Genomic DNA, 26,182 nt, shown 5'->3' with positions numbered 1-26,182 from the left:
TGAGATAAAAGAAATTATTCAGGTAGTGAAGGGAGACGAAAGTTTAATAGTCATGGGTGACTGGAATTCGTCAATAGGAAAAGGGAGAGAAGGACACATAGTAGGTGATTATGGATTGGGGCTAAGAAATGAAAGAGGAAGCCGTCTGGTAGAATTTTGCACAGAGCATAACTTAATCATAGCTAACACTTGGTTCAAGAATCATAAAAGAAGGTTGTATAAATGGAAGAATCCTGGAGATACTAAAAGGTATCAGATAGATTATATAATGGTAAGACAGAGATTTAAGAACCAGGTTTTAAATTGTAAGACATTTCCAGGGGCAGATGTGGACTCTGACCACAATCTCTTGGTTATGACCTGTAGATTAAAACTGAAGAAACTGCAAAAAGGTGGGAATTTAAGGACATGGGATCTGGATAAGCTGAAAGAACCAGAGGTTGTACAGAGTTTCAAGGAGAGCATAAGGGAACAATTGACAGGAATGGGGGAAAGAAACACAGTAGAAGAAGAATGGGTAGTTCTGAGGGATGAAATAGTGAAGGCAGCAGAGGATAAAGTAGGTAAAAAGACGAGGGCTGCTAGAAATCCTTGGGTAACAGAAGAAATATTGAATTTAATTGATGAAAGGAGAAAATATAAAAATTCAGTAAATGAAGCAGGCAAAAAAGAATACAAACGTCTCAAAAATGACATCGACAGGAAGTGCAAAATGGCTAAGCAGGGATGGCTAGAGGACAAATGTAAGGATGTAGAAGCTTATCTCACTAGGGGTAAGATAGATACTGCCTACAGGAAAATTAAAGAGACCTTTGAGAGAAGAGAACCACGTGTATGAATATCAAGAGCTCAGATGGCAACCCAGTTCTAAGCAAAGAAGGGAAGGCAGAAACGTGGAAGGAGTATATATAAGGTTTATACAAGGGCGATGTACTTGAGGACAGTATTATGGAAATGGAAGAGGATGTAGATGAAGACGAAATGGGAGATAAGATACTGCGTGAAGAGTTTGACAGAGCACTGAAAGACCTGAGTCGAAACAGGGCCCCCCGAGTAGACAACATTCCATTAGAACTACTGACGGCGTTGGGAGAGCCAGTCATAACAAAACTCTACCAGCTGGTGAGAAAGATGTACGAGACCGGCGAAATACCCTCAGACTTCAAGAAGAATATAATAATTCCAATCCCAAAGAAAGCAGGTGATGACAGATGTGAAAATTACCGAACTATCAGTTTAATAAGTCACAGCTGCAAAATATTTACGCGAATTCTTTACAGACGAATGGAAAAACTGGTAGATGCGGACCTCGGGGAGGATCAGTTTGGATTCGGTAGAATTGTTGGAACATGTGAGGCAATACTGACCTTACGACTTATTTTACAAGAAAGATTAAGAAAAGGCAAACCTATGTTTCTAGCATTTGTAGACTTGGAGAAAGCATTTGACAATGTTGACTGGAATACTCTCTTTCAAATTCTGCAGGTGGCAGGGGTAAAATACAGGGAGCGAAAGGCTATTTACAATTTGTACAGAAACCAGATGGCAGTCATAAGAGTCGAGGGGTATGAAAGGGAAGCAGTGGTTGGGAAAGGAGTGAGACAGGGTTGTAGCGTCTCCCCGATGTTATTCAATCTGTATATTGAGCAAGCAGTAAAGGAAACAAAAGAAAAATTCGGAGTAGGTATTAAAATTCATGGAGAAGAAGTAAAAACTTTGAGGTTCGCCGATGACATTGTAATTCTGTCAGAGACGGCAAAGGACTTGAAAGAGCAGTTGAACGGAATGGACAGTGTCTTGAAAGGAGGATATAAGATGAACATCAACAAAAGCAAAACGAGGATAATGGAATGTAGTCAAATTAAATCGGGTGATGCTGAAGGAATTAGATTAGGAAATGAGACACTTAAAGTAGTAAAGGAGTTATGCTATTTAGGAAGTAAAATAACTGATGATGGTCGAAGTAGAGAGGATATAAAATGTAGACTGGCAATGGCAAGGAAAGCGTTTCTGAAGAAGAGAAATATGTTAACATCGAATATAGATTTATGTATCAGGAAGTCGTTTCTGAAAGTATTTGTATGGAGTATAGCCATGTATGGAAGTGAAACACGGACGATAAATAGTTTGGAGAAGAAGAGAATAGAAGCCTTTGAAATGTGGTGCTACAGAAGAATGCTGAAGATTAGATGGGTAGATCACGTAACTAATGAGGAAGTATTGAATGGGATTGGGGAGAAGAGAAGTTTGTGGCACAACGTGAGCAGAAGAAGGGATCGGTTGGTAGGACATGTTCTGAGGCATCAAGGGATCACCAATTTAGTATTGAAGGGCAGCGTGGATGGTAAAAATCGTAGAGGGAGACTAAGAGATGAATACACTAAGCAGATTCAGAAGGATGTAGGTTGCAGTAGGTACTGGGAGATGAAGATGCTTGCACAGGATAGAGTAGCATGGAGAGCTGCATCAAACCAGTCTCAGGACTGAAGACAACAACAACAACAACACGTCTCTGCTCGATGAGAGTAACTCACAAGCTGCAAGAACATAACGAGAAAATTCCCAACTAACAATGGGACTGACATTCACAAAAGAAAAGTATGTTTACTTTCATATACATAGTCATTATTATTATTATTATTATTATTATTATTATTATCATTATTATTCTTTGTTGTTATAATTATTTTTTATTGTTACAATTATCATTGTACTACTGTTATAATATCTATTTTTTTCTTTAACATCAATACTGCATAATACGTTATATGTCCTTAATGTTATGTAGAAACTGTAACTCGTTCAATCTGAGTATGCCTGGTTAGGTGTAAGAGAGGGCATGAAGGCCCTAATCTTGCCATGTAAAATAAATGCATAAATAAATAACTAAATAAAAACACAGTTAAAACTTAAATTTACGTAGCTTGCTGCACAGGAGATGTGAAGCAAACGTCAGTTACGACGACATTCCTGCTGATCGACCTTTAATAAATCCGTTCACAGTTTAGCTGGCGTCACCTTCACATTAAGTGCACCTGGCAACATTCGTCGATTTGAAACCGTTTCCCCCATGTGAAACATTCTTCCAACGAGTTCCACTGTTTGTTGCCCAAGATCTATCCTCACACGGTGTTTGCCGGCCGAGGTGGCCGTGCGGTTCTAGGCGTTCCAGTCCGGAACCACGCTACTGCTACGGTCGCAGATGCGAATCCTGCCTCAGGCATGGATGTGTGTGATGTCCTTAGGTTAGTTAGGTTTAAGTAGTTCTACGTTCTAGGGGACTGATGACTTCAGATGTTAAGTCCCATAGTTCTCAGAGCCATTTGAACCATTTTTTTCACGCGATGTTTGTCAGTGAAGTCCAGTCCGAGAAACACCAAATACCACTCACCTACACATGGTAACACCTCTACCTGCTCAATAACTTACTTCCTGCGATCACGAATTGAAGTACAGTCGTACCTAATGACTCCACTTTGTTATCTCTCACCCCACGTAACCTGTAACGTGGTGGCTCAAGCCTTCTCCTGCTAACTAGGTCTAGACCAATAACAGACACGTGTGCCCCTCTGTCAACCAGAAACCTTTGTTCCCTTCCGTTCACCAAACCTAATAAGCACCTACAAGCTCATTACCTAATTTCACTGGGACTGCTCTCCGACGGTTGAAGCATCTCGTTCTCGTTTAATGGCTGCTGCCGCCGATGCTCCCCCCTGCTTTTACTCTTGCAGTTCGCAGCCCGGTGTCTCATTTTCCCACATGTGTAACGCCGTAACTGACGCTGACATTGCCTCCTAATATGCCCTACCAGCCCACAACCAAAACACATAATTTTCGTTGCCAGAACTTTATGCTCCACCCTTTGCTTCGTCGCATAATCTACCTCCTCTAAGTATGTGGCAATCCTTAGATCTGTTGCAAGATCACTGGGATTCTCCATTCTCACTCGATGTGACATCTCCGTCGGTACTCGCCGCAAAAACACATCTAACGCCCTGTTCTCGGCCTCTTGTAACAGCACTGTATTAGTCTCCCTATTTTGTGACAGTTCGATCGTTTGCACATCCAGTCTTCGAATCCTGTCTGAGAAAACCTCCACAGTCACATTTCTCCTCATAACTAACGCACTTAGTTTTCTCGAAAAAACCTGGTAGTGTTCTGGTTTTGGTACCTCTGGCGTAAGCCAGACTCAGGATCTGAAAACGTCCCACATTGTACAACGTCTCATGGTAGAATATGTACGACCTGGCATCCCTTATCAAGCGTAACCTCGCCACTCTCAACATTACAACATGCGAACACCCATTGGCATCAGCTATTGTGATAATGTCATTAAGGAATACCGACACATCCTCTATTGTTTTACCCAAAAAGGGGTTAATCAATGCTTCGATTGCAGGGTCAAACGGTCTATGACACTAGACGACCCGTAATTTACTTTTACCTGACGTCCCTTCCCCTACTTGCATTGCCTCAAATCTCACTGCTAATTCTTCATATTTTTCCTCGTTTCTTATCCTCGCGTCTGAAAATACCCGCATTTGCTCCACTAGAGCGGCTACAGCTTCCACTGCAGTGATTGCCACAGACTCCGCTGCAGACCGTGTTTCCACCATTCTTGCTTATAGCTCCACTGTTTCCATTAATTTCACGCTGCTACTTCTTAAACTTAGTTCTTGCGGCGAATCGTCGCCCATCTGCATTCTGAACAACTGCGCGCCAAATGATCAAATCTCTTACAAATAAAACAACTCTTTGACACCCATTCTGTACACGGTAATCTGTGATCTGTCAGGTTACAAAAATTACATCACTTATCTGCTATGTTATCATGTCCCCCGTTTCACCTGAATCCAGATAAATCTACAGGCTGCTCCAGCCAAGCAAACGACATCTTTAAAAAGTCCATCCTAATTCATACTTAACCCTTCAAAACCCAAAGGAATGACACATAAACAATAAATCAAACGTCACTCACCCATCCACATCGTGCTCGTGTGCAGGTAAGCAGCCCTGATTTCCTCCCTATACTGGTACGGACGAACACTTCCCAAATGACAAGACATAACAAGATGTTCGTGACCACACATCACAAATGGAAGCAAACGCCTCGACTACCGCTATACACAGGCACACCTCAACGCTACTTTCACGACATAAGATGTGGGACTGGAAATCCGGTACCAGCATTGTAACCGGCACCACTTCTGACGGCAGGGTTGTGGTGTCAGTTTGTCGAACCCGGAACTCCAGATGACAGAGCTGAAGCCGGGACCCACCACGCCTTGTTTTGTTATATGGCCGAGCAAGTTTGAGAGCCTCAAGGGCAGTGCAGATTGACACAGCAGTATTTGGTAACATTCGTTTATTCAGATAATTTACAGTACTCGACGGGTGAAGCGTAGTGTCGGCGTGCTGCCCGCGCACTGCGCCCCGAGTCCAGCCGGCTCAGCAGACTCCCGGTATGCCGACGCCACTGCTGCCGTCATCGAGGCTGCTCTGCTGGAATTCGGCCACGTTTTCCTGGACGCCGCCCGTCGACGTGTTGCACCTTGCGCCACGCTGCTGCCCGCGATTCCAGAGACTGCTACAGTCCCTCCTCCACCCCGTTTGGCCCGCTCTGTCCGACCGTGGGACGAAGGTGGCTGTCCTGGTCACCCAGGGCACTCGGGCCGCCACGGCTCCCATGACAGGACCGGATTCGAACCCGCGCTCTCCGGGATGCTGTGCCGCAACTTGCCACTAGCGGTGCTTGCCGGATGCCCAGACCCGCTGCCGTCTCTGGCACTGTCGCAGCGCTGCTGATTCTCCCGCAGCGTACATCTCACCCATACCCTGGTACACCGGGTGGGAAGCGGACGTGGCCCATAAACTCGAGTAGACCGAGCCCCACCTGGACCCACTGCAGACCCCTGTCAGTGCCCTCTTTCAGGCAGACCGTGCGATCTTCCAGCCTGCTGTTCCCCCCGCCCCGTTGTTGTGTCCCCGAAGGTGGAATATAGCCCGAACAAGTACGTAGAAAACAAAATACTAGTTTATGCAGGATACTTATAACATTGCTGCCATCTGGCCCCTATAACCGAAGACCAGCACAGGTCTATCCCGACTCTCGACTGACCTGGCACACACTAACCCAATATCAGTTTTTCCCTCGCTTCTAACGTAGAGTCAGCGAGAGACAGAAACGATGGCATAGATAAATTCCCACACGCCAGCTACTTACAAATAACTACTCTTGGCTCTGGCTTAGTACCCCGTCTCATACATCGCAATAACTTGAAGTAGCGCTGCAGTTTTCTACCTCGTTGTTTCTCCACTCAGAACAAATTGTGTGTGCAATATTGCCATAGAAGGACCGCCCCCGTGAGTGCCATGTTTACCTTGCCTGGCCTGCTGGCTGTTGACTGTTACCACACTCTGCCAGTATCTCCAGATTTCATCGCCCAACCGTGCCTTAATTGAATTTTGACAAAATTTCCCTTTCCTTCGACTATGGCTAATATTAGCGCAGCAAGCTGGTGACGGTATCAAGGAAAAAATCAGTACGACGATAAAATGGTAGCCAAGATCGCAGGAATTCTTTTTATGCCATGATTACCGGTTTCGGAGGAACTAAAGCCGCCATTATCGGATCCTAAAACACATACAGGTTACAACATCAAGGCAACATCGTCGAAACCGGTAATCATGGAATAAAAAGAATTTCTGCGGTCTTGGCTACCAGTTTATTGTTTTACAAGAATCTAGATAGCTCCCACATGAGTACAATGTGCTCCCTACAAAAATCAGTACACTATATGCGTATAAATTAGGTTTTTGGGGGTATGTAAGGGATTTATTAATGTGTATATACAGTGTGTTACAAAAAGGTACGGCCAAACTTTCAAGAAACATTCCTCACATACAAATAAAGAAAAGATGTTATGTGAACATGTGTCCGGAAACGCTTAATTTCCATGTTAGAGCTCATTTAAGTTTCGTCAGTATGTACTGTACTTCCTCGATTCACTGCCAGTTGGCCCAATTGAAGGAAGGTAATCTTGCAATTGTGCAATCACGTCATTAACACAGATTTTCTGTGAACGTTTGGGCAAGCATTTTTGGTGATGTCTTGATTGGTCCCCATGTTCGTACACCTACGCTCAATGGAACACGTTATCATGATTTCATACGGGATACTCTACCTGTGCTGCTAGAACATGTGCCGTTACAAGTACGATACAACATGTGGTTCATGCAGTCTAAGTGTTCGTACGCTTCTGTACAACAAATTCGGTGACCGCTGGATTGGTAGAGGCGGACCAATTCCATGGCCTGCACGCTCTCCTGACCTCAACGCTCTCGACTTTCATTTATGGGGACATTTGAAAGCTCTTGTGTACGCAACCCCGGTACCAAATGTAGAGATTCTTCGTGCTCGTATTGTGGACGGCTGGGGTACAATACGACATTCTCCAGGGCTGCATCAGCGCAGCAGGGGTTCCATACGACGGAGGGTGGATGCATGTATCCTCGTTAACGGAGAACATTTTGAACATTTCCTGTAACAAAGTGTGTGAAGTCACGCTGGTACGGTCTGTTGCTGTGTGTTTCCATTCCATGATTAATGTGATTTGAAGAGAAGTAATAAAATGACCTCTAACATGGAAAGTAAGCGTTTCCAGACACATGTCCACATAACATATTTTCTTTCTTTGTGTGTGAGGAATGTTCCTAAAAGTTTGGCCGCACCTTTTGTAACACCCTGGATGTGTTAGGCTTACGTTTTTGAGTGGTTTTATGTTAGTTGGAATTTCTAAATTATAAGATAGGGTCACGCCAGTTTGGGTATATGGAGTGTAGTGCTTCGAGAATTTCGGTAGACACACTTGGCTCTCCACCGTCTCAAACAGCCGATATTTTAATGAGGAGGGTCACACGTATTCACACGACATTTCATTTTCACACGTATCTGTGTGTTCAGCAGAACAGCCAGGAGCTGCGTCAGACGAGCGGCTCTGGCGAGTGGTTACCAGCAGCGCCTTGGAATTTATATCAAAAAGTCAAAGAGTTTTCCGTGGTTTGTGGTGTATTGAGGATCGTTCCAGACACAGGTGAAGCATGTATTGTCTAGAGACACTTACTTCATATCTTGGCTCTGCATGAGGCAGCACGTATGTAGTTGTATGGGTGTTTTGTTGATTCTGACATTTATCTTGGAACCAGTTGGCTTGCTGGGGCTTGTAGAGAATAATTGTTACTTTGGGGATGAGAGCTGGAAATGCATTGTTGTCGAACTAAAAAGATTCTACGAGTACATGATTCATTTGAAGAATAGAGAGTTGTTTAATATTATTCCCTTTAACCTGATACAGTCTTCGGAGAAGAATTAAACGGTGAGAGCGACATAGATGACGATCCTAAGAAGAGGATCAGCTCCACGCAAAAGATATGAGTGAACTGGAAGAGACATGTGAGTCGTGCAACCCGACACAGCGCTGACTACTGTCGCCCAAGAAGGCGTTAGAGGAGGTTGGAGAAATTTGGAAAATTAAAAATATTAATAATGCTTACCTAGGAAGACAGAAACGGTTGAAATGGTAATAAGCACTATGGGACTTAACATCTGAGGTCATCAGTCCCCTAGACTTAGAACTACTTAAACCTAACTAATATATGGACATCACACACATCCATGCCGGAGGCAGGATTCGAATCTGCGACCGTAGCAGCAGCGCGGTTCCGTACTGAAGTGCCTAGAACCGCTCGGTCACAACGGCCCTAGGAAGACAAATGTATGTTTATCTACTTATCTGAGAATATTTTGGGGGTTTAATTTATTGCTGTATGGAGTATCGATTTGTGTACGCAGCTTCACTGCGCGGAATTAAACGAGGGGTGAGATTTGTTCACATTATTGTTAGATTTGAGTCTAATGGGAGTTATTTAAATTAAGAGAAAATATTAATTTGCCGATAAAGTCGATTGACAATCTGTCACGAGATGCATTTCTCTAGTGGGACTTGAATAAAGAGTCAGAATCAGCGACGAATTTTCGAACATCTTGTAAACGCTGTAAATCAATTGTTTACTGTCTAGTTTAGATCTGCTTGTGTCGATTCTACCGGGGGAGGCGTTCATTGCAGATCCTGGGTGGTTTCGGAAAGTGTTTTTTTCTTGTATCTACACTCGATTCGAGTTTCAACAGATTTGTTCCCTCAAAACGATAGTGATGGAATGCAGAGCCATACAGAATTTCGGCCGAGTACTCGACTCCGCCGCTGAAGACTTCGTTGTGACGAAATGGTTCTGTGAAAGTGAGCGCACCGGCGCTCATATTTCTGCGGAATTTCAATACAGAGTCGATTTTGATAAATGTATGGTTTTGTTTGGCATTTAATTAATATGCCTTAGTTCATAATTTATGTTAAATGTATTTTTTTTAAAAAATTTAAAGCATGTTGCATCAACACCACCACAAATAATTACACTATTGATCGGGCGCTCAAAATATTTATGTTGGTGTATTATGAATTTGTGTTTTGTAGATTTGGGTGCTACTTCATAAGGCATATGGCACGCCAACATGTTATGAAATGGAAGTTGTAACCTCTCACTCACTTATCGACCTTAATGACACTAAAAATTAAACCGCGTGTACCTAATGGAAATTTGGGAAAAGCAATCGTCACCGAAGTTAATCTGTCGGTAAAGAGGGAGGAAAGGGTTACATCTAAATGAAAGGAAAAATGCAAATGAAACCGGTGGAGATGAATTTTGTAAAAGGGTAAAGTTAATAAAGAAAGTAAATGTGCGGTCGTTACGTTAACGATTAACTTGCGTTAATTAGATATTTGAGATTTGGGGAAAATTACGGTCGCCAGTCCTTTAGCACTAAAATCGTGGCAACTGAAGGTTGACACGTGTTGTGTGAAAACTGAAGGTTTGTCAGAAGTAATAAATTTCGCTACACTCTGACTTCATTTAGCAAAAGAATAAATAAAACCAGAAAATTGAAAGTTAGTTTAGTGACTGAAATTAATAGGGAACTTTGTTTCTGAAGCACTATGAAATTCAATAAAATAAGGTTAGTCTTGGGTTACCTCAACAATCATTTCAAAAGCTACTTGAATCTACGTTATGTAGAAATAAGAGATTTTACTTGGAACATGAATTAAATGATTCTGAAAAATTAACAATAGTAAAATTTAGTACGTACCAAGCTGAGCTGTAGTCACAGGTAAGCTAAAATATGGTCACACAACTCGTACTCTTAATATGTGCTTGTGTAATCTAAATATTGTAGCCAGCTATGAATACCTTAACTGAACTTTGAAATTAAAGCACTGAAATCGAATGATATTGCTATAATGCTGGCGTTTGAATTTCAACGACACTCGGGTTCATTCCAGAAAAGCAATGGACGCTGCTTGGTAATGCAATTGCGAGAATGAGCAACAAAGGTTCATGCTAAGTTGCTGTATTTTTGTGAGGCAAATGGAACAGTTTGAAAAGCTGAGATCTGCCACACAGTTCTAAAACTAAACATGCTTTCAGTCTTCCTTGTTGGTTGATTGAAGGTTTGAAGTCGCCGATCGAGGAGGTGGCGACAGTCACTCATTGTTGGCCGTCGCTGTTGGAGAAGCTGGATGTTGGCGCGCCTTCTTCTCGACACGGTCACCAGCCGAAAACGGGCTCCTGATGTGCGCCAGCTAATGCGTCCCGTCCGCGACACCGTGCCAGAAACTATCATAGCAAGTCGAGCGCAATTACATGCTGCCAAACCCCAGAAGGGCGGCAACTCGCGGGAGCGTCACTCAACACACCTGCTCCACCGCCCTACTCCAGCCAGACTCCCTCTCTGTCCGCGCTTCACGCGGCAGAGTTAACACTACCAAATATCCTAAACACTTTGGTCCTCCACACGTCCTATCGCTGTAATCGTTCGATAGCATGGTTTTCCCTAGGCAAAACCCAGCGTAAAAATACAAATAGTACTTACAAAACAAACCAATTATACGTCGACCTAAATGCATAAAGATAATAGTTTTACTATATATATATATATATATATATATATATATATATATATATATATATATATATATATAGTAAAACAATTACAATATATAAAGACACAGAAATGTCATATCTTCAGGTAACAAAATAAGGAAAAAATTTATAGTACAATAGATGAAAATAGGAGGATATGCATTTCCGGCGTTACAAGGTGAGAGAGTTAAAGAACATTGCGCTCTCATTTAAATACATGGCCGGAAGAGTCAGCCTACAGAAATTGTGAAATGAACCCCGTCGTCCACGACCGGGTGCCACATAGGACGCAGATTCCCGACGAGATGGTGAAACTCACAGCTGTCTGTTGTCTATTTGGGCCTAAGCGCTGTAGTGTGCGAGTGAGGCAGACGAGAAACTACGTCACAGGGAAACTCAGTAGAAGGCCTCTGCGGCCGAGAAGACGTAGCGGTGTCAACTATGGCGAACCTAAGGTCACCTATAAAGGGAAACATTTATGGACACTATTTAATTCTTTAGTAACGCAGGGAATGAAGCCACAATAATTTTAATATGCCGTTATCCACAAATTTTCATGGTGGTCCCAATAAAACGTGAATATTGATCATATATATAATAGTTTAGGATTTACAGTTAAAGTGAAATTAAAGAGTTTTGAAACAAAGACCTGAATGCTAAAATCTGAACGCTTTGGTCGATCTTAATGATCGACATTTCATATAGAAGCGCAACATTAAAATGACAACTGTTGTAAATATCAACTCTGGAACTTTATTTGTTTAGAGGATATAGTAAATATAAATTATCATTATATACAGTTAAGTATGAGATCATCATTTCCTCCACACAAAACACACTGAAAGATTACAGCATGACACGTTTTTGAATTATCAGGTAATATTATATTTGTTGCAAATATTAGTGCATAACAGTTACTTTTGTTCTTTGTTTATTTATCAGAAAGCAAATCGTCGCAAGACTACTGGCCGTGGCAGTCAGAGCTAAGAAGGAAATTGAATTGGTTTTATGTAAAGAAATTTAACGTCTATTATGTAATGGATATTACTGTTACTTTATTTAGAACGTAAAAGTGGTCAAGCTGTGATTATTTAAATATGTTAAAATATAAAATAATGTAGAATAAGCTATAGCCAACCAGATGGGCGGCTTCAGGATAGGGAACTGCCCTAGTCAGTTGAGTGACGATGTTCGGAACACGGGAAAACGCGGCCGGAGACAGGCAGAGTGGGACAGTTCTGGTATAGACACCCAAGAGGACAGTTCGGCTGGAGACACCAAAGAGCACAGTGCTTGTGGAGACGCGAAAGCGGGCGGTCGGTCTTTAGGCAGCTAGGAAGTAACATGACAGAAAATTTTGCGTTGTGTGGTATCGGGGGACTTAGTCTCCTAGCGGTGAGCAGCCGCGCGCCTGTTGTGAACTCTTAACCTTTCGCATGGTTTGCAAGGTGGAGTATCGAACCTGTAATTCGCGATGAGATTGTGAATGTAACTCTAAATACGACCACTTTCGCTGTTAGTTAGCTTTCCGGATAAACATTATTCTAACGCAACTATGTGGCGTACATCATTTATGGGTGGTTGATTTAGTTCCCGATATTATTATTACTGTTATTATACGTTACATTAACTTTGCATTTCGCAAACTTGCTATCAACCAGACAATTTAATCAAAGGATCACAAGTGTCTAATTTAGGGAGTGTAATGAGACGCGTGCGGTTCAACCCCTAGACGAGTTTCAGCCAAGACATTTCGACCAAGAGGAACCGCATGTGAGCCCGAACATCTTTAGGATGTTAGCTCGCAGATGCTACAGAAGAATGCTGGAGATTAGGGGGGTAGGTCAAGTAACTAATAAGGAGGTACTGAAAAGAACTGAGAGAAGAGAAATTTGTGGCACAACCTGACTAGAAGAAGGGAGCGGTAGGTAGAACACATTCTGAGGCATCAAGGGATCACCAGTTGAGTACTGGACGGAAGAGTCGGTGAAAAAAATCGTAGACGGAGAACAAGAGATGAAAACGTTAAGCAGATTGGGAAGGACGAAGCTTCCAGTAGTTACTCGGAGGTGATGAGGCTTGCACAGGATAGAGTAGCATGGATAAATGCAATAACTCAGTCTTTGGACCGAAAACCACAACAACAAAAAAAGCAGTTGATGAGTTTTACTATTTTTGCAACGAAATAAATGGATATGGGCGAGGTGGGTGGCATTAAATGCAGACTAGCAATAGCAACCATTTCTGAAAATGTTAAATTCCTCAACGTCGAATATATATGTGGTAGGAAGTCTTTTCCTAGGGGTTTTTGTTAGGGGTGTAACGTAATACAGAACTGAATCGTGGATGGTCTCAGTTCGGAGGAAAGAGTAAAAGCTATTGATATATGGAGTTTCAGAAGGATACAGATTAGTAGATGAGTCAGTAAGGATAAGGCAGTGAATCGATTTGGGATTTGGGACAGCCGGCCGCGGTGATCTAGCGGTTCTAGGTGCGCAGTCCGGAACCGCGCGACTGCTACGGTCGCAGGTTCGAATCCTGCCTCGGGCATCGATATGTGTGATGTCCTTAGGTTAGTTAGGTTTAAGTAGTTCTAAGTTCTAGGGGACTGATGACCACAGTAGTTAAGTCCCAAAGTACTCAGAGCTATTTGAACCATTTTTTTGATTTGGGACAAAAGAAGATCAGTGGCACTACTTCATTAAAAAAAAGGGATTAGTTGATGGGGCACAGGTATGGGAAAGATCACTAGATGCATTCAGTGCGTATGCCAGAGTGACTCATCCTAAATGTTAAAGAAAGTGTCCTGGCATTCAGTGACGGAGCAGGAAGCACCCAACTACAGATTACTGCGCACGAGTGAACTAACGATTCCTGTCGGCTGGGAGCCTAGCTCATGCTTGAGTCAATGTAGAAACTGGTGCAGATGGTGAAAAGGATCTGCCTTTTCACCAATTTTCAGTGAAACTCACAAGCTACAGCATTTTTCCCAGAACTAACCGTGGCCCAGTGGTTCCGAATAGCGTAAAATGCTTGGAACAACACTCCATTGTATGACGGTATCGCTACCAGACTGTACACCAAATCCGTACCTGGGTTATCATCTCTTTTAAACACAATATGCAGCAGATCCTTAGAACAAAAAACCGTGTCCATGTCTGGAAGAAAGTACACATCACACACGTCTACAAGAAGTGTAGCAGAAGTGACCCACAACGCAACATACTATCACTGACTGACATCAGCGACCTTAAACATTGAACATATTATGATATATATCGAGCAGAATCATGATTCCGTAAACATCGATCACGTTGAATCCCGAGCTTTTCACACGAGACATTTGAAATCCATGGATCAAGACAGTCAGGTAGATGCCGTATTTCTTGCGTTGCGAAAAGCAATTTACTCAGTCTCAAAAATACACTTACTATCGAAGGAACGATTATATTTGTGACGGTATTGAGGGGTTATTGGTAACGAGGACGCAGCCAGGTATCTTGGTTGGACAGTCGTCGTCAGGTGTACAGGTAACTCCAGGTTTTCCCCAGGGAAGTATGTTGAGATCATTGCTGTTCATCTACACTTACACTTCGCATGCCACCTTACAGTGTATGATAAGAGTGTACCTTTCCGTGCCACATAGTGGGAAAAATAATTTATATTGAATAGAGCATGGGGGAAAAAAGGGAAGGGATGGGTGGAAATTCGTGACTTCCAACCACACAGGGCGTTGTGGTAATGCAATAGCAAAAGGTGAAAATATGTACTACAGAACCAGTCCTCGAACGAGGATTTACCACTTCTCTGAGCTGTTCCCTTAACCGCCTTTTTTAACAATAACTGCAACAAATATGTTATTTATAATAAACGACTTGGAATTTTGAGGTAATGCTTCTGTTAAATGAATAAGAAAGAACCAGATTCTTTAAAAAAAACAAAATGTGAATGAATTTGCAACGCAGAGGACGCTAACCTGCTGCCTTTCTCTTCACAACACAAAAGCTGACAAGACGATTTTTTAGCGCCACGTGCCTCCCCCCCCCCCCCCCCCCCCAATACCTCCGTCTGTCACTGTTCTGGCCTCTTACGTGGAAATGGTACTATTTTGGTTCTTTCATGTTGTTGTTTCATTATTTTATTATTTTTAATTTTTATTCTTTTTATGAAAAGAAAACTTGGTATACAGAAATTCTACAACTCTGGGACTCACAGAAAATAAAATTTTCTGTGCTAATAAACACTGAAAGAAAGTTCCAAACCAAGGAGAAGAAAATACAGCTACGCAATTTCTTGACAGCTGAAGACAAGGTGCAAAATATTCGCAAATAAAACACGAAAACTTGGAAGCCCCTGCCACTTCCAATGAGAGCTCACCATATATTGGCGAAAAACACGGAGGCCGGGATTGTCGTTACACCCAACTACATAGTGGACGTAGTGTCCGACACAGAAGAAGTTCAACCGGGAAAGTAGCTTCAGCTGATAGGGTAACGAAAGTCTGTTGTCGACGAATCCAGTGCCAGTGTTCTCGTCCGCAAGAGACAAGTCTGCGTGGTAATGTATCAGATTGGTGACATGTGTCTCGAAGACCATTCAGACTAAGGCCAATTCTATTCAGGCGTTCGTCGGTCGGCATCAGATTGTCATTGACCCTATACCACAATGAGGCGACTTTCATAGGGAGGATAAGAAGACTAACGTGAAACCATACTGTTTTCCAGGATATCAAAGGCATATCCATTTCAACTGGAGAGAGCGATGACTGTATTCCCCAGCGAGAAAGCAAAGATATTGTGTTGAGGTGTGTCGTCAATAAAATGACTGGTCCCAGAAAACTTATTATAGTATAAAATTCACAGCGTGCCGCAATTTAGAGTTTTATCCGGCCAACATCTGCAGGGAGAGTCACACTGGCCGATCGAAGACACGTAATTAAGCGAGATGTAATAGAATGAGTAGCTCGAGTACATGTTAAAGCGTTACGCCGTATAAATAATACTGAAGCCTTTACTTTAATATTAGAAAGTCCTAACCCTCCAAGGGGACGGGGCCTCGCAACTACTTCAAACCAAAGTCGAAAAATTTGACTTCCAAAGGAAACGAGGGGAAAATTGCATCAACTCGGGAGCCATTCTCGAGGGAGCGGGAATCTTTATGCACAACACTGCTGAAAATGTAGAAACCTGAGATCCACAACATGTGAAAAGACTAAGGGAAAGGCGACCGTGTTCACGAATTGCCCTTTGAATTCGATTCGTCACCTCCCGCCAATTGAGTGCAGCCGTTTTCTTCGGGCAGCGATCCGAGGTAGCCTCCAACGATTTGCGGCGAGCAGCCACCGTTGCCCGTGGATTAACAACGTGTTGAAAACACTGCAGTGGTAATAAAGCACATTTCCATTCGTTAATACGGATCGCAAAGAGAAAACAAAAGAAACCCAATAAGTCCTTCAACAAGGACTTAGCACTACCATAACATCAACCACGCAGGCTCGTATCGAAATGTTTTCTGCTAATATCTTTCAGCCACATTATTAATCAGCAGTGCAGCGAAGAATAGGTTCTAAGGGCAAGACAAAAAGCGTCATGGAGAGGGGGCTCCCCTGCGGTAAGCACGATCGGACGGTGATCTGGGGAGTAAGTTGTCCGTTCACTACGACAGATCCATGAATATCAGTAAAGAGATTCGATAATACTTGACATTCAGTGTAGTTGACACCGGTCACCTTGAGCACCTGCATAAAGAAACTGTGACTGACCCTGTCGAATACCTTACTGAAACTGTGGTGTCATCGCCAGACAGAGAGACTTTTTGTACGACGTGGTGTTTTGCTGTTGCGTTCTGATAATGATCAGTCCAGGGTCGTGGTATCACGTTCTTTACAGTCCTCTGTCTTACAGCTTCTCCACCAAGGAAACTGGGGTATAGTGAAAACGAAACAAATTGCTCGTCAGCACTGTACCTGGTTCGGAATCGATGCCGCGATTACGAATATGTGCTCTTCTTGCATGGTGTGTGCCGAACAACAATCAGCACCACCGCGGAAATTCTTTGCATGGCCAAAAGCCACTTCCCCTTGGCAACGCTTACACATCGATTTTGCTGGTCCCTTTCTGGAATGCTCGATGGTTGGTTATGGTATATTCATTCAGTAATTTTCCTTTTGTTGTCCGGATGTCTTCCACGACGTCATCTGCCACCATACAAGCGTTATCCGCTATCTCTTGCATTGAAGGTCTTCCACAGACTATTATTTCCGACAATGGCCCACAATTCATGTACGCAGAATTTCAGTCATTCTGCAAGGCCAATGGTATTCAACATCTGACGTCCGCGCCGTTTTCGCCACAGTCAAACAGGTGCCGCTGAACGATTGGTCAGGACTTTCAAGTCACAGATGTTGAAGTTGAAAGAGTCGCTTTCTCAGGACGACGCGTTATTGCTCTTTTTGTCCTCGTATGGCTCTCAGCCCCGAGATGGTCGCTCGCCGGCTGAGTTGCTCCACGGTCGTCCTCATCGAACCTTGATGTCTTTGCTACATCCGCCGCATCAGGTTCCTGTGCAGCGGCAGACACCTGCCTTTGCTCCAGGCGACGTTGTCTACTATCGCCACTACCGAGGTTCACGGCGTTGGCTCGAATGGCGCATTCTTCGCTAACTCGGACGCGCTATGTATCTGGTTTTGGGGGCCTCTGGTGAGGTGCGTCGGCATCTCAACCAGCTGCGCCTCTCTCGTCGCACGGGGTCTGCCGCTCGCCGTCTGCTTTCAGCGACGGTGCCGTCCGGTCAGCGCCCCGGGGACCCATCTACTGGCTCGCCTCAGCCCCAGGTGTTACCGACGCTGCCTTCCATTTTGCCCCATGGCGACGCGCCGCCGCCACCGCCGCCGCCTGTTCTCCCGCCGGCGGCGCCCGCAGTGGACGCGCCGCTGCAACCGCCGGCGCCTCCCTGGATCTCGCGCCGCCGATCGCTTCCCGTGCCCAGTTGTCCTCCGACATGGAACTCTTGCCCGCTCCGGACCATATGTCGTCTTCGCCCGTCGGGTGCCCCGGCCCTATGGAGGTCGACCCTTCGGCCCCTCCTGTCTCTCTACGGGCGCATACACCGCATGTTGGCGTGCACCCTGGAGCAGGTTTACAGGCATTTCCTAGCTCCCCGCGGTCCGAATAGCAGGGTGCGGGTGGCACCGCCTCGCCTGTTGTTAGGCTCCCCACCTCGTCGCATACGTCATCATGCGGTCCTCCCCACGGCGGGCGGAAGTTTTATGCCACAACCGTACGCCGATTTGCGGGGGAGGAATGTGGTGTCACCGCCAGACACCACACTTGCTAGGTGGTAGCCTTTAAATCGGCCGCGGTCCGGTAGTATACGTCGGACCCGCCACTATCAATGATTGCAGACCGAGCGCCGCCACACGGCAGGTCTAGAGAGACTTCCTAGCAGTCGCCCCAGTTGTACAACCGACTTTGCTAGCGATGGTTCACTGACTTCTACGCTCTCATTAGCCGAGACGATAGTTAGCATAGCCTTCAGCTACGTTATTTGCTACGACCTAGCAAGTCGCCAGTATCCGTACTATTGACATTGTGAATCGTGTACCATAAAGAGCGACGTTCTCCATTAATGGATTAAAGTTACGTATTCCACCAGCTACGTCCGTTTTTCTCAATTCTAATTCCCTTGTCATGTTCCACACCTCACGCCAGCCTGCGTGACCTGAAACGCGTGCATTTCGGCCTCCTTTAGTAACACGGTGTTGGCTCTCCTGCCAACCACAACAGAAATCAATAAAAAAACAATGCTCCAGAGACGGAAATCGCTGCAGCCACAGAGACAGCGTCCCGACATTTGACTACGGAAGTTAGAATTGTGCGCCCTGGCACACAGCTTCGGTGGACAGCCAGAATTTTCTACAGCAGTATCGACAAACGGCTGTTAACCTCCTGCGCGACAGTCTTGTAATCGAAAGTAAGTAGCGTGAGAGGGAATTTATCACTGTCTGAACGACCGGTTGTCTTCGGAGTTAGAACGATTTGTACTGCCGCCCCCCCCCCCCCCTCCCCCCTGATCACCTCATTTACCAGACACATATTGGTATCACCCAATCAAAACGGTTCAAATGGCTCTGAGAACTATGGGACTTAACATCTGAAGTCATCAGTCCCCTAGAACTTAGAACTACTTAAACGTAACTAACCTAAAAGCATCACACACATCCACGCCCGAGGCAGGATTCGAGCCTGCGATCGTATCACTCGCGCGGTTCCAGACTGAAGCGCCTAGAACCGCTCGGCCACAACTGCTGACTGGTATCACCTGTAAGAGGCCGAACATGTACATGAAATTACTTACGAATACCGTCGAGTAGTGGCGATTTGTGCAATGTTAAATCACCAATAAGGCGATCTGCTTTATCGCGAGTAAAGTCACTTAGAAATTCATCTTTTAATGAGGGCGTACCTGCACAATCCAGGAGCGACGTAAATGCATCGTATCAGTAGCGGGGACATCATAAAGGTCTGTAAAGTAATTATAGGTAGATCGGTCTGGAAATGTCACGTTGGGATGTCACTACGTGACCATAGGTGTGATTAGATAGATGCTCGTTTCCGACGAGTCCGCAACCGGTTGAGGATGTCAGTTGATCCTGTAGGTAGGAGAGGGATTTTGATCGCACCCTGCGTCCTTCCATTTGTTGTCTCTTTAACTGAAGAAGCTTCGCTTTAATACGGCGCACATCCTTAATCCGTAAGGGAGTGCGTCTGGTCCCCATATAAAGTTTTCGCAAGACGGAATAATAAAATTCCTGGGTCCGACGGAAGTTCCTCTCCCTCGCAGCGCCGTAACGCATTAACGCTTGCCAAAGCAAAAGGTGTGGCATGCCCTGACTACCGCTCCATAAGAGAAGGACAACAGTCCTGCGAACGCAAGCTACAGGTCCAAATCCTTCGAAAGATAATGTGAGGGAAGCATGCTTTAAGAGGCATGTGTTCAGCATCCAGGGGAGCCACTGCAGTCTTACTGGTTGCGGCACATGATTTAAAGTTGCATCTTCGGCACAGTGATCAGTGAAACAAGTGGGTATCACGTCTATCGCTAACAGCTGTCCACATAAAGAAGCAAAAAGATAAAAGCTATGAGTCTGCTGCTTGAAGTAGATGTAAATTGCGTAAACCTGAGGAGAGTGGGATCGTAACAGACATGCGCAGAGCGCACCAGATCCTCTAGTTATTAAAAATAGGGGTCTGATCCACAGAATGCAAAACACAATTAAAATGTCCCCGAAACAAAAGTTTCAGTGGAATTTTACGAAATAAATAAAGTATTCCTCTTTATAAAAGCGCGCACGATCTGTGGAACGGACAGATCCTGAAGGGGCAAAAAGAAGAATTAAAGTAAGATCAGAATAGTTGCAGCATATTCCTCGGCCGTTATCAATAACATCGAAATGAGTCAGCGGTGCTCCCTCTCTGTAAAATAATACAGTACCACTTGATTCTTCAAGAGAAAGTAGGAAAGCCGAGAATAGAAAAATGGTCAAATAACACTTCTTGCAAAAATATTACTTGTGCACTTGAATCGTAAGTAAACTGTGGCAGTGCCGCAAGTCTTGACTCGGAACTAATCTGTCATTATTCGAGATGAGATAGGCATAGGCCTGCATTTATTGATTATCAAAGAATGCGTGTGATAAACACGCCGGGCGCGGTCTAAGGCGCTGCTTCCCGATCGGGAAGACGTGCCGGGAACCGGCGGATTAGTGTCGAGGTCCGGTGTGCCGGCCAGACTGTGGAGCTGTTTGGCGGTTTTCCATCTACCTCGGCAAATGCGGGCTGGTTGCTCTTAGTCCGCTTCAGTTGCACTGTGTCAACGATTGCTACGCAAACACCACTTCCCATAATTATTCTACCATCCAAACATTTGGGGTTTCCGTTTTTCTTTCTTTTTTCGCGATGCCGCGCGCTCAGGTTGAAAATGGTTTTTGTTGTGCCTGTACGGGTTCTAACCAGCAGCGGTCTGTTGCATGCTTTCCCCATCCGGGAGCGCAGAAGAAGGGTGGGAAGAAGTTACAGACTTTTGGATGTCTGGCAAATCCGTCGATATAGGACGGAGCTCCGGAATAGGTCACTCCTCATGTGATTCCGAAGAGGCGCTCTCGGTCTCGTAAGTCACGTCGGAGCGGGTGCTGGACGCTTTAGACTCTTGAACAGCAACCGGCGTGTTATCATTAGGACTGAACTCGAGGAGGGGATACACCTCCTCCGACGGAATCTGTTCAATAGAGCGGAGAATTGAAAGGGAATCGTCTGACTCTTCACCATCTTGCGTCCGTCTACGCATGTTTTGAAGGAGAGAGAGTGGCGGCGTGGAAGCTACAGTGGTAAAGTCCCCAGGCAAGATTAACGGTGGATATGCGCTAGGACCAATGGATCGCGTTGCCTCTCATAATCTATAATTACGCACAATGGCTGTAACTTGAGAAAACTGGTCCGCTAAAGTTAGCCATTTACGTTGTTCATAAGTGGGTTTTAGGTCGTGACACGACGCGGACAGTCCACTGTTTACATATAAAACAGGTCCCTCCTTGTCTTGCGTATATTATGCGTACCCGGTATCCTCACACCTGTTAAGGCGGGAGGGGAGGTATTCCGTTTGACCACCACGTCCACGGATCGAACACCGCTATAGACTTGTAAAAGTTGTTGAGCGGACCAGTGTTCTTGCCGTGTATTCCGTATGTTCCCAAACGGAAGCAGAACGTTCTTGAGGTACCTTACGTTGCTTCAGTGACTTACGGTAAACTACTGTAAAATGAGGAGCTCGTTCTTCCACATACTCTCTGTAGAATTTTACACGTATTTCATCTGGTCAAGATGCCTTTCCACTACGACGGAGTTGTTTGACGTATAGGGTCTCCAAATTAAAGTTACATTGTTGAAACACTACAGAAAGACAAATACTGCTCATAAAGAGGTCAAATTTGAACAGAGTATTATAGACACAAGAGAAAACGTCCTGAAAAAAAATTAACAAAAATTTCACCAGTTGATGGCGTTGTAAGCGTCTTAAAGCAGATGGGGACGGTCACATATTACAGATCATTCGCAATACGACGACTATGGTCTATGATTTGCGTTGCACATTACGCTATCCGTAATGTCCAATGTGCCTGGCTGCAAAAGTTCAGCGGTCAACAGTTGCGGCACTGTCAGTTAGGTAAGCGCATCCACCACGGCAAGGTCGTACCACATCAGATTGGAAAAGTCGGTTTTTAACCATCCTGAGACCAAAAAATGCATAAAAAGCAAAATGGCATCGGTTTTTGATTGTCGTGGGGCCGAAAAGCACATAAAAAGCAAAATTACCTCGGTTTTTAATTTTCCTGAGACCGAGAACCGCATAAAAAGGTTAATGGCATCGTTTTCTAGTTTTCGTGAGACTGGCGCAAGACAAGTTCGGTATGCTTTCCACTGTTTTCTGCCACAAATTGAAATCGAGGAACATAATGTTCCACAACATACCGAAGTGTTGGGGCGTCCCATTCAGAGTGCACTGCACAATGCATGTCTTCAATTAAGCTACTGTCGTAATGGGTGAACTAAACACAATATCTTCAAGATAATTCCAAGTCAGAAGTCACACGGATTTAAATCAGATGGTCCGGCCGGCTAGGCTATAGGGAGATGATGGCTGATAATTCTAGCATTTCCAATATACCTCTACATCAGCCGCTTCACTGGCTATGCAATGTACGAAGGAGTACCATCTACGATAAAAATGATCCTGCCCACACATCCACTCTGGTGAATGGTTGGAATGACATTGGTGAGAACAAGACTCTCGTAGCGTTTACCTGTGACGGTACAAATAAGAGAACCCACAGGACTCATCTCCTCGAAAAAATACGGTCCTGCGATAAACGATGGCGCAACCCAAACCACACAGACAGCTTTGCCGAGTGAAGCGGTACCGACTGACGTGCGTGCTAATTTTCGGTTGTGCATACTTTATAATTCTCCATATAGAAATGTCTTTGGAGATGGAAATGCCCACATGGTATTCTATTACCATTTATTGTCCACTTCCATGCGAGCAAGAAATTCCGGAGCGAACGTTTGCTTGCTGTCAGGTAAGCAGTAAGCAATTCTTGAACTTTGTTGATTTTGTATAGGTAGCAATGCGGGATGTTTCAAAGGATTTTATGCTCTATTCTCCCATGCATGTCGTACGTGCGGGCAGCTGCCCGTGAACCGCACGCTTGCACAGTATCATTCGAGCACTCCAGCAGCCACATCGGATCAGCTTCTTTCCTCCTTATACGACATTGCACTTCAAAAGAACTTCTCTTTACTAATTCTGTAATCATTTTCTCCTGATCCTTAGCTGACACTGGACCAATGTCTTTATTCATATCCGTGAGTGACCCGAACTTCTGGCCGACGGTCACCGGTCTTGTTGCAGAGCTTTACGGGCAACGCGCTTTCCTTCATGGGGAAAGTCATGCTGAGCATCTCCGACCCAAGCTGAGAAAGAGCCCAGTGCCGCGCGTCTGTATCCTACCGCTAACAGCTCCGACTGTCGATCAGATTTTCGTTAAATGTTCTTTATTCCATGACGTTCCTCCCTGTGTCAATAACATGCTGTTCAAACTTGACGTAATTCAGAGCAGTGGTCCTCTTCCAACAGCCTTTTAAAACTGGAACTTTAGTTATGTACACCCTGTATATTTGCAGACTGAAGCGACAAACGAAAACTTGTACCAAGGCCGGGATTGGAATCCATTTCTCCTGTTGACCAGACAGATCCACTAACCAGTAAGTTACCTTATTTTAATACCTGCCACTTCGGCGTCCGTACCGTGATTGAAAGGAGGAATCGCATTACTATGTTCCGCGATTAAACATATTCACAAGGCTGAACCTGTGTTTTGACAATGTAATCTTACCCTCCCACACTACTATTAAATTCATTGTTTTAGCATCTTCACTATTTTAAAAAGCTTCTAGAGGTATAAGATATACAAAATAATAGCTTTTTACTTACCTTCATTATCTCATTGTTGTTGTCGATGAGTCAAAGTCTTGTCTACGGGTACATTCTTGCAGATGAAATTTTGATTTAACGGGTTCCTGCAGACAAAATATCTGATGAAGATATACCTGTTGCTACGACTTTCTTTTATTTTTCTCCCATTCTTCTAAATCACACAGACTTAACAATTTTCACTTGTATCACACCAAAAATTACGTTGTTGTTGACAAGTTTAGAAAAACATCTATTTCCATCAGAGGCATGCCCACCACTTCCAGCATTCTGCGGTACCCACATAATTCCAAACAGTTTATAAAGCAAAAGAGTTTACAAAGCAAAAGGTGAAAAAATTGTTCAAATGGCTCGGAGCACTATGGGACTTAACATCTGTGGTCATCAGTCCCCTAGAACTTAGAACTACATAAACCTAACTAACCTAAGGACATCACACACAACCATGCCCGAGGCAGGATTCGAACCTGCGACCGTAGCAGTCTCGCGGTTCCGGACTGAGCGCCTAGAACCGCTAGACCACCGCGGCCGGCGCAAAAGGTGAATCATCGCTAAATATATATCATTATTCTATGAATTAATCCACATATAAATTTAATAATTAGCGTTAGAGTGTGCAATTAAAAATATGATTTTTAGGAATGCCAGAAATTTTGTAATTTCAATTATTCTTAAAAGAAGAATAATTTAACTGTTAGTAAATATTGATTGTAACACATTAGTTTCTCTTTTATACATATAGCGTGAAATACAATGTATAACATACAAAATCATATGAATTCTTTTAGTCAAACAGCTGAGGTAATTTTAAACTATACAAGAATCTATAGTATACATGGTATCGGTTAATCGTTTATATTTACTAAAAAAAATCGGTTTCAGTATGATGATCGACTTTACTTCTTCGAAGTTATAGACATATCGGTTGGCAAAATTCTACTTTGAAATTCATCGAAAGACTCTCTTGTTGCCCTCCTTACGCTAATTTTCGCTTCGTTCAGCTTTTGTTTGTCAGCTAGACTTTGACCCAGCTTAAATCTGTGATGAAGTCTCTTTATTGTCGTAGTAGCTTCCTCTCGTAGAGCTTCCACTCGGTTCGAAACAACAAGGCAACAGTCGGCTCTGTGTTGTGCTACAAACAGCGAGCCGAGTTTACAACACCCATGCGATGCTAATTGCCTCTACGATCTGAGCCAACCGCCTAAGGAACCGAGGGTAGCATCAGAACACGAGCGACTAGTGTTATTAGTGCCGACACTAGATACAACCTGCAGTCAGCTGCGGCCAAGGTTAGCAACGGGCGCTCGCAATTGTATATTAATGACCTTGCAGACAATATTAACGGTAAACTCAGATGTTTCGTGTCTGATGCTGTTATCTGTTCAATAAAGCTGCACAAATATTCAATAAAATCTTGATAAGATTTCAGAGTCGTACAAAGATGGATTACTTGCTCTAAATTTTAGGGATTGTAAAATCCTGCCCTTCACAAAACGTGAAAAAATTGCAGTATCCTGTTACTACAATATCAATGAATTGCAAGTGGACTAACTAAACTCATTCAAATATTTGAGGTTAACAATTTGCAGGGATATGTTATACATTTCAGGGCCAAAGAAACTGGTATACGCATGCGTATTCAAATACGTAAACAGACAGAATAAGGCACTGCGGTCGGCAAAGTTTACATAAAAAACAATTGTCAGGCGCAGTTGTTAGATCTGTTACTGCTGGTATAATGACAGGTTATCAAGATTTAAATGAGTTTGAACGTGGTGTTACAGTCGGCGCACGAGCGACGGGACACAGCATCACCGAGGTAGCGAAGAACTGGAGATTTTCCTGTACGACCATTTCAGAGTGTACCATGAATATCAGTAATCCGGCAAAACATTAAATCTTCGACATCACTGTGGCCGGAAAAAGATAATACAAGAACGACAACTGAACAGAATCGTTGAACGTGACACTGAAAACCTTTACAGGTGCATTCGTTCCGCAAACTGCTGCAGGTTTCAATGCTGCTCCATCAACAAGTGTCAACGTTCGAACCATTCAACGAAACATCATTGATGTTGGCTTTCGGAGCCGAGGGCCCACTCCT

The sequence above is a fragment of the Schistocerca gregaria genome, chromosome X (genome assembly GCF_023897955.1).
Source record: "Schistocerca gregaria isolate iqSchGreg1 chromosome X, iqSchGreg1.2, whole genome shotgun sequence".
In the NCBI taxonomy this organism is placed as follows: Eukaryota; Metazoa; Arthropoda; class Insecta; order Orthoptera; family Acrididae; genus Schistocerca; species Schistocerca gregaria.
The sequence above is the reverse complement of the archived record's forward strand: the minus strand, read 5'-3'. Positions refer to the sequence as shown.